The 9,564-nt window shown below is 38.7% G+C and overlaps 1 pseudogene; it reads left to right on the plus strand.

Moving 5' to 3' along the window:
* Positions 1 to 2,079: 2,079 nt before the first annotated feature.
* Positions 2,080 to 2,200, plus strand: LOC128775367 (small nucleolar RNA SNORA70; annotated as a pseudogene).
* Positions 2,201 to 9,564: the final 7,364 nt, after the last annotated feature.

A 9,564-nucleotide genomic window follows, 5' to 3' on the forward strand; every position in this document is an offset into this window, starting at 1 on the left:
ATGATATACTCTGAGCAACTTTCAAATACATAATATAGAACTGTTAACTATAATCATGTACACTACATCCCCAGAATTTATATATAACTGGAAACTTATACCTTTTGACCACCTTAGTCCAATTCCCCCACCCTGGGTCCAAAATCTTGATTTGAAAGTACCTCAACTTAAACTCACTAGTCTAGCTTATCTTAGCACATATTAACACACCAAATTCCTAAAGTAAAGATATGCTGTCTTCAATACTCCTGAGCTCCTACAAAGTTAAGATGTTAGGTATAGAGGTTCCAGTTTATTATTCTGAAGGGTAATTGGAAAAGATACTCTACCTGCTCTCATCCTTTGGAATTCCAAAATGCTCACCCACATGGCCAGAGTGTTTAGGGGAATAGCAATTTATCTCTATTTTATTAGAAAATAAGCAGTTGCTACCCTTCTTCGTTAAACCCTACTAATATTTAAAGATCATGAATGTAGTGGATGATGCAGTAATGTCCTTAGGTTGATCTCATCATTGCAAGTTCCAGTAAGTAAATCTGCAACAATAGATGAATCCACATTTTATGGAGTAGGAGAATAACACTGCCAAAGTTGTGACTACTCATTGGGAAGATTGTCATCAAGAAGACTTGATGTCCCATCTGATTTGTGATTTATGGGCTAGCAATACCACCACTAATGGTGGTCCCTAATTATCTTCTCTATTTCTTTACTTCCTTTGGAGATATGAGATTGCTGCTCATGCCTAATTTAAGGCTTAAATCACAATGATCCAGGGAGACACAAGTTGCTGAACATATTAGTATAATTGACTTATTTATAGATTAAGTGGATGTGTGACCACCATTTTTGTCCAAGTGCCTGTTCGAGAATACATAACTTAGTTCTTTCAGAGTGCCTGGAGTCTAACTGTATTTTTTCCTTATGGTTCTGTCATACTGGTGTTTCCAACATTTATTACCACATCCTGGGGTGTAAATCACAGTGTGATCTAACTGCTTCTCATCGGAAGCCCCTAGAGCCCCTTGCCCAATCTCTCACCCCATTGTCACTCCCTGAAAGAGGTCTTGAGTCAGGCACACAGCCACCTACAATCAAAACAATAGCAAGCATGCTTTCTTTGGTTGGATATACCTACTGAGAATGAATTTGGGGAGGATCAATCCATGGGGTCTTCTCTGAGACTCATCAAATCAGAATGTTCTTTTCCGAACATTCTTTTCCAAGAGGCTACTGTGCAATTTTCCAGCATGACCCCTACCAGGCTTTGGAAAGGCTAGAAGTAGTTACATCTGTTAGTTAATTGTTAACTATAACATCTGTAATTACACTAAATTTTGCATTATCTTCCTCCAAGAAGTGTACAAATTGCAGTCTTCTCATACAACAATCTAATTAAGCAGTACTTTATAAATGAAGTTGGATATTTTTTATTCCATAAACGTCTTGGAATATACTTTTATTCAATCCTAAAGAGATGGTTGTTTTTACAACCTTGAAAATTTAAAGCCTAAATATCATAAGAATCTTTGAAATCTTTCCAGGATTTTATTATTGTAGGGAAAAATTGCCCATAGTAGATAATTATTTAACACTTCATGGGTGTAAGAATCCTCCTGTTCCCCAACCCACCTTGCCATAGGGTGCCCTTGTAGCTGCCACAGCTCTGAATGGATTACTTTATTTTTGTTAGCCAGTTTTTCACTTTCATCTCCATACTGCGGTACTTGTTGGTAATGTAACTGTCTCACTTTTAGATTCTGTTTTCTTAGTATATGGATCATGGCGGGACACGGAGGATCTGTCTGTGCCACTTCTTCCCATTGTTTTTAAATCTTTGAGGTGGAGAGGCTTCCTGATTGGCAGATACTTTCTTCTGAACAGTAGTGTAAACAACATTGGTGTCCACTTTTACAGTCCTGGGATGCCCTTTCTGCTCCCAGTGTTTACAATGCTGACATGCATCACCTACTATTTTGTAAATACTATTGAGCCTATGAAATCTTGCTCTGTGTTCTTGCTCTGTTTACTAATATAACCCACATAAATATTCTGAACTTTTAGAGCAAATTCTCCTTGATGCACAACTGGCTGAAGACTAGAAGGATACCCAGGGTGCAATGGCTGCAAATAGTACCTCTTTGGTAGTGTATGCAGCCTGTTGATTGTATGGGTTCCCCAAGGGACCTTGGAGACAGGCCTTTCCAGTGGACATTGATGTCTGACTTCATGCTATCTAGGCTCCAGACAGGTATGCGGGATATTTTGGAAAGCTCTAGGGCGGTGGCCAGGGTCCACATCGACCAAGTCATCATGTCCATCCATACTAACCTGCAGAACGAGGCACATGTGACTGAGACCCTATGCAAGGCCAACTTCAAGTTCCCTAGCCACCAGAAGATCCACATTTCTAAGGAGTGAAGCTTTATTAAGTTTAATGTGGAAGAATTTGAAGGTATGGTGCTGAAAAGTGGCTCATCCCAGATGGGTGGGGGTCAAATACATCCCTAATCGTGGCCCCTTGGGACAAATGTTGGACTCTGCACTCATGAGAACTCAGCAGTGCCCCCTCCTTATTCATGTCCACCAATAAATTCTACTTCCTGTCAAAAAGAAAAAGAAAAAAAGACTAGAAGAGCAAAATGGTTTTCTTCCTGTCAACTAAAAGATAAATGTTTACTGGGGTGCCTGGTTGGTTCAGTTGGTTGGGCGGCTGACTTCAGCTCAGGTCATGATCTCGCAGTCTGTAGGTTTGAGCCCTGCATCAGGCTCTGTGCTGGCAGCTCAGAGCCTGGAGCCTGCTTCCAATTCTGTGTCTCCCTCTCTCTCTACCCTCCCCTGCTCACTCGCTCTCTCTCTCTCTCTCTCTCTCAAATAATAAACATTAAAGAATTTTTTTAAAAAAGATAAATGTTTACCAAACTATAAGTGATTATGGTCACTAAATAAACTAATACACTTAAAAACCGGTATCACATAAGTTTTATCATCATGATTTTCATCACATTTTCACACCACACAAATTGTTAGTTTCTTGTTAGTTTTTTATTTACTTTTAAAACTAACTTACTTTTAAAAATTACATCCCTTTATCAGCCACAATTTAAATAACATAAGTCACTAGTTTGATGTTCTGGTTATGTTTATTTAAAATTTTTCCTAATCCGTATTAGTCATGCAAGTATTATAATGAAGAAGTTCTTGACCATGTATCAGCTACAATCATTCTGTGTGATACCAGTAGTATGTGCACACGTTGAAAAAGATAAGTTATTGGATGGTCCACTGACTGATGAAAGATTCCCAAAAGTATTATTTTGACTTTTCCATTTTTTTCCATTTTACAAAGCATTTTTTTCTCAGAGATTCTAAAAGAACATATTATTTGATTTGGTAGTGTTCATGGCTAACATGACTTAGCTGGAAAATATTTGCTGATGAGCCTGAATTTCATTTTTGCTGAATAAATTATTTTTGTTAAAAATGGCATACATATAATTATGTAAGTGTGTATTTTTATAAATAAAACAGTTTGCAGTAGACGAAGATAGTATGCTGCATATTTTAAGGTTAGATAATTTTTGGGTACCTCTTGTCATATTGAAGGATTTGCTTATTTGTTTGTTTATTTAGAGTACTTTTGTTTTTCATTCTAGGGAATAGGTGTCCTGGCATTGCACAAGGAATTGAATGATGTGGGGATCATTAGTGGTGAGAAATTATCTTTCGACAGCAACACTTTTGACTTGGAAAAGTCCCTCTTGGTGATAAATCCAAAAATTTTCAACACTCTTTCGACATGAGGTTTTAGTTGCCGAAGGGTCTGTATCTGAGGGTAAGATGTATAAGTTTTTGTCTTAATTGGGGCAACGTATTATAATCAAGAAGCCTTTATGTGATGGCTCGTTATTTGGACAAGCTGTCTTCTTAAGCTTTGGTAGTTTGGTGATAAGCATTTTTATCTTACTAAAACTTCAAAGAATTGGTATTATCAACCATGTTTCCAAGGAAGAGGGTTGCTAAGCAACTTGATTTTTCAGGAAGGTATAAATGACATTCAGTTTCAGTAAATGTTTGACCCTATTTGCCTTCCCTTTTTATCTACAAGAGCAGTTAGAGGACTGTTAATGTATAATAGAAGTTTGCAGTGTATACTAGTTGAATTATACTTTGTTATAACAAACTTGGATCTCTTATTCTTATATTTGAACATGTATGGTTGAAATTCAGACCCCACATATCAGATCATAAGCATTAACTTTTTTAGAATTCTTTATTTTTAAAATTTTTTTTCTTAAAAAAATTTTTTAATGTTTATTTTTGAGAGAGAGTGAGAGACAGAGTGTGAGCAGGGGAGGGGGAGAGAGAGAGGGAGACACAGAATCTGAAGCAGGCTCCAGGCTCTGAGCAGCCAGCATAGAGCTCACGTGGGGCTCAAACCCACAGACTGATCTGAGCTGAAGTCGACGCTTAACCAACTGAACCACCCAGGCACCCTGAGAATTAGAATTCTTAATACCACTCTTCAAGGAGCTTTGGAGGCAATTCTTTTTGTTTCTTTTAATGTCATCCCATATTTTTGATACATGTGCTCTTTCTGTAAACTGCCTTGATAGGGCAGTATGGTAGAATACAAGTCACCATATAAAATTTAAATTCTCTCAAATCTGTGTGAATTCTATTTCTATATATGTTTAAATGTACTTGGCATTTCTTGTTTCTACTTATAGGGCACAAGCTTGTGAAGACAAGGTCTTTACATTACTTATCCTATTTTGTAACATGCAGGTTTTAGATGGACAAAGAATATGTTTATCATAATGAGGGGATTAATAATCCTTGAAACATATTTTTTAACTAAGTTTGTTGTTTTTTGGTAGTATTGTTTTGTTTGTTTGCTTATTTTACCTAGAAAATACAGAAGATAGATGTTTGTGTGTTGCAAAGTTTGGAAAGGAAAAATAAGAAGCCAAATTTTATTCTTACTAATTCAGAACAGATTAAGTAAGGGAGAAATAAAGCTGATGAAGGCAGCCTTTCAATGGAAGTTTGTTACTTTCCAGGAGACCTGAGAGTTGGAAGTTATAACCAATCATGACCACTAAATAGGCTCATGCATTTAAAAATCAGTATGCCATCACCAGTGACCAGAATAAAATTTGGTTGAGGGATGGGACTCCTGGTCTTGAGGTTATGTGTTTGACCCCACACTGGGTGTAGAGATTACTTAAAAATAAAAAATATTTGGGGCGCCTGGATGGCTCAGTCAGTTAAGCCTCTGACTTGGACTCAGGTCATAATCTCATAGTTAGTGAGTTCGAGCCCCATGTTGGGCTCTGTGCTGACAGCTCAGAGCCTGGAGCCTGCTTTGGATTCTGTGTCCCTGTCTTTCTCTGCCTTTTCCCAGCTCGTGTTCTGTCTCTCTCTCAATAATAAATAAACATTAAATTAAAAAAAAATTTTTTTAATAAAAAAAAATCTTTAAAAAATTTAAAACTTGGTTTGATTTTCTTAAATATTTAACTACCATATTATGACACAATTCTGCACATTTGGGGTTTTTTTTTCCTTTTTTTTTTTAAAGATTTTATTTTTTAGGTAATCTCTATACCCAACAGGGGGCTCAAACTCATAACCCTGAGATCAAGAGTTGTATGTTCTATCGACTGAGCCAACCAGGCACCCCTCTTAATGATTATTTGTATTTTGATTTTTTAACTTCATGTTTCTTAAAGTTTCATTAGCAGAAATTTCAAAAAAATAAGAAGACTTTTGTATTATCAGCCTTTTATTTTTAGCTGTTTTTAGGGAAAAGGATAATTTCATTATTTTTTATGGTGTTATTCATTTTTTCATAAAGTGTATTTCACCAGGTGTGTGAGAATTACCTGAAACCAAAACCTGCAGATCTCCAAGTCAAATTCTCATATCAATACTGATTTCATCTCTGAGGTTTGGATCCAACAGTCTGCATTTTTAACAAATACCATAGATGATTTTTCTCAGTAAAGTTTGGGAACAAGTGGTATAAGTGAATTTTAGCTTCTCTAACAGACATACCATTTTGAAGACTAACTGAAATGGCTAATTTGTGAATATTTTCTAGTTGAACCCCAGCTAATTTAAACAAAGGAAAAATTTACTGTGAAAAATACAAAAGCACTGCAAAATAAATTTCAAGTTGTTGCAGGATTTTTTTTTTTTTCACCTCAATACCCGGGGTTTGTTGTCTCTCCTCTTTGAAGAATGAAGAGGTGGACACAAAATAAGCAACAGGCAAAAGTTTATTAGAGTATAAGATCAGAAAGTAAGAGTAGTAGGAAGTCTCTTTTTACAGAGAGGGGACATTCAAAGTGAATGACCAAAGACTATAGGCAAGGGTCCTTGTTTTATAAGGTTCTGGTCAACCTCCTTCCCTTCCCACTTGTTCCTTCTCAGGTTTCTTCTCCCTTATTGGCTGGACAATTCTAGGTGCTGGGTTGTCCATTACTGATTGACTTGTTTCCATTCTATGAGGGGTGGTCTATGGCCATATCATTCCTTGTGGGTCATATGTTTCATGGTCTACTACTTATTTTCAGTTAGGTCTTTTGTCAAATTCCTGAGGGAAGCCTGAAGGGGAGTAAGTGTGGTCTGTTACTTTCTTAAGAGGAACCTTAAGCGTGAGGGGGTTTGCTGTGGTCTGACACTCCCAGCATTGTTCCAAAATATGTGTTTTTCCCCACCCAGGGACCTCAGGTCCTAATTATTTCCCTCTCTGCCTGTTTTATCCTACTTTTTCCTATCATAAAGTGACTTATTAGCATCATTAACAGTATAATAATTGCTTTTTAAAAAAACCTTTAAAAACTGAAATAAAAAACGCACAATTTTCAAAATTTCCAAAATAGCTTTTATGAAGTGATACTCCATGCTATGAAATGAATTGTGTCTTCCCCAAATTCATATGTTAAAGCCTGAATCCCCAGTATGATGGTATTTCAGGAGGGAGACTTTGGAAGGTATTAGGTTTAGATGAGGTCATGATAGTAGGGCCCTCAGGATGGAATTAGGGTTCTTGTAAGAGACATTAGAGATCTTTCTAGCTCTTTCTGTCTCTGCCTTGTGAGGACATGGAGAGAAAGTCTGTAAGCCAGTAAGAGAGCTCTCACTAGAACCTGACCATGTTGTCACCTTGATCTTGAACTTCCCAGGCTTCAGAACTGTGAGAATTACTACACTATTTTTGTTATGGCACCCTTAGCTGACTAAAGCACAACATAAATGTAAGGGGTTTTTTTTATTACAATAATTTTGTTTTTTATCAATTCCCATCCCAGCATCTATGGCAGAATGTTCCCTCTTCAAATTAAAAGTAAAACCTTCTTAGTAAGCACTATAGTGTTTAATTCTATTAATAAAATCAATTTGCAAAATGTGTCTTTGATTTTGCTAATGCCAAATCCACAGGAAAAGCTATTTTCAGATAAATTGTTCAACTTTTTTTAGTTGCAGTTTTCATGTTTTACTTCAGATTTTTAATTTCACATTTTGCTTATAGATTTCTTGGATTTTTGGCTTAAAATGAAGACTATCTCGTTATTTATAAAGCTCTGTACCTATGGGGGTGCCTGGGTGGCTCAGTCGGTTAAGCGTCAGACTTCAGCTCAGGTCATGATCTCGAAGTCTGTGAGTTTGAGCCCCGAGTTGGGCCCTGTGCTGACAGCTCAGAGCCTGGAGCCTGCTTCTGATTCTGTGTCTCCCTCTCTCTCTGCCCCTCCCCCGCTCATGCTCTGTCTCTCTCACTCTCAAAAATGAATAAATGTTAAAAATATAAAGCTCTGTACCTATGAAAAGGAAACAAATTTTTTATTATAAATGGTCTGTATAGTTTTACTTGTTAATGATGCTGTCTGAATATTTCACTTCATTTTTCGTCTGTATAGTTTTACTTGTTAATGTTGCTGTCTGAATATTTCACTTCATTTTAGTGAGCCGCTTTTGCTAGCTTATTGTTATTTTAAATTAAGTAAAATCTTGCATGAAGCTTTCTTAATTATTGTCATATAGAATTTCCATTCACCTAGTATATATTGAGCATTTATTCCAAGTGTGAAAAAAAAAAACTCATTTAAAATTTAGACCTGATTCTCAAAAATGTGTAATCGAATGACAATTTTTTTTTTTTTTTTTTTTTTACTCAGAACTGTGTGCCATCTCATTTACCATAAATGGTTTGGGCTATCACCGTAGCACACAAACTTATGAGCGCCAAGTAGTCTAAGTAACACGGTATATGATTCTGATAAGGCATTAAGAACACTTCTAAATGCAGGAGATCTGGGGTCTAGTTGTGAGTCTGGCAATTCACTGCCTCCCTGACTACACTTCAGTTTCTCTGTTTACAAAGTTGATTGCTGATTGTGGGACCCAAGGAATTTAACAAAAATCCCCTACCCCTGGACAAGCAGAGCAAGACTAACTCCATTTTGTGCTATACCCACCATCTCATGTATAACCCCCATATGACCTACTTATTGCTTAAGACACTCCCCCACCCTAGTCAAGCCACTGAGCACACCCTTACTGGAAACCCGCTCATATAGGAAGGCAGAACCCCTAACCGCCAAAGAATGTAAACCCCGCCTTTTGCCCGCCAATTCTGACCAGAGTGATAGGCTAGTTCAAATGGTTACTATAGGGTAAGTTGTAATTCAATTGGCCACCTGCATGTGGACTGACATGACTATGCAACTTTCTGTGTGTGTTACAATCTCATTGGCCACCGGCCCCTATAAAACTGCTACACCTCTTAACCTAGGGGTCCAAGTCCCTGCTCTGCTGTGTCGGGTATACTTGGGCCCAAGCTCGAGCTTGCAAATAAACCCTCGTGCGTTTGCATGGGTATCGGCACCTTGGTCGTCTGTTGGATTCGAAATTGGGGGCATTACACTGATGAGGACAAAACCCTAACTCCAGGATTTTGCTTTTCCTGCGTTACAAATCTAAAAGGACGATCTACTGAATAAAACCCAGCACTTGGTCCGAGTCACTGAAATGTTTGCAACTACTTTAAAGCTCGGCAAACGCGCTCAGCAGATAATACCCAAAGACCATAGGGGACCCGAAGCTGATCTCCCGCGGCTCTACAAATGGAGAAACCAACCACCTTCACAGCTCAGAAGCTAATGGCCACTGGCCATAGTGATTTTCTGCCGCAGAGAAGTCCTTGCTTTCTCCTGAGGTGGCTGCGGGAAGTCGTCCTTCCTCGAGGCAGCTCACCAACTGTAGGGAGGCGAGTGTGAAACACAGTAGCTACGCTCCCCCTCCTCCCGGCGCGCTCCTCCTTCCCACAGAAAAATGCGTTTCCAGGCAACCGCGGGCCACGACGTCACTTCCTGCCATTTAAACTCGGGTCCCCACCCCTCGCTGCCCCTTCTCTGCGCTTCCACTCCCCCTCCCCTCGGTCGTGGGCTCCATTCACGCTTCCAGGGGCTTGGGGAGGGGGCGGAGGCCCGGCGCGCCAGCCGCCCCGAGTCCGGTGGGCGCCGCGCGCGCACCTGTTGTTTGCAGGCGCCCGCGCCC

Source organism: Panthera pardus, unplaced genomic scaffold, assembly GCF_024362965.1.
Source record: "Panthera pardus isolate Hobbes unplaced genomic scaffold, ASM2436296v1 HiC_scaffold_7, whole genome shotgun sequence".
Taxonomy (NCBI): domain Eukaryota; kingdom Metazoa; phylum Chordata; class Mammalia; order Carnivora; family Felidae; genus Panthera; species Panthera pardus.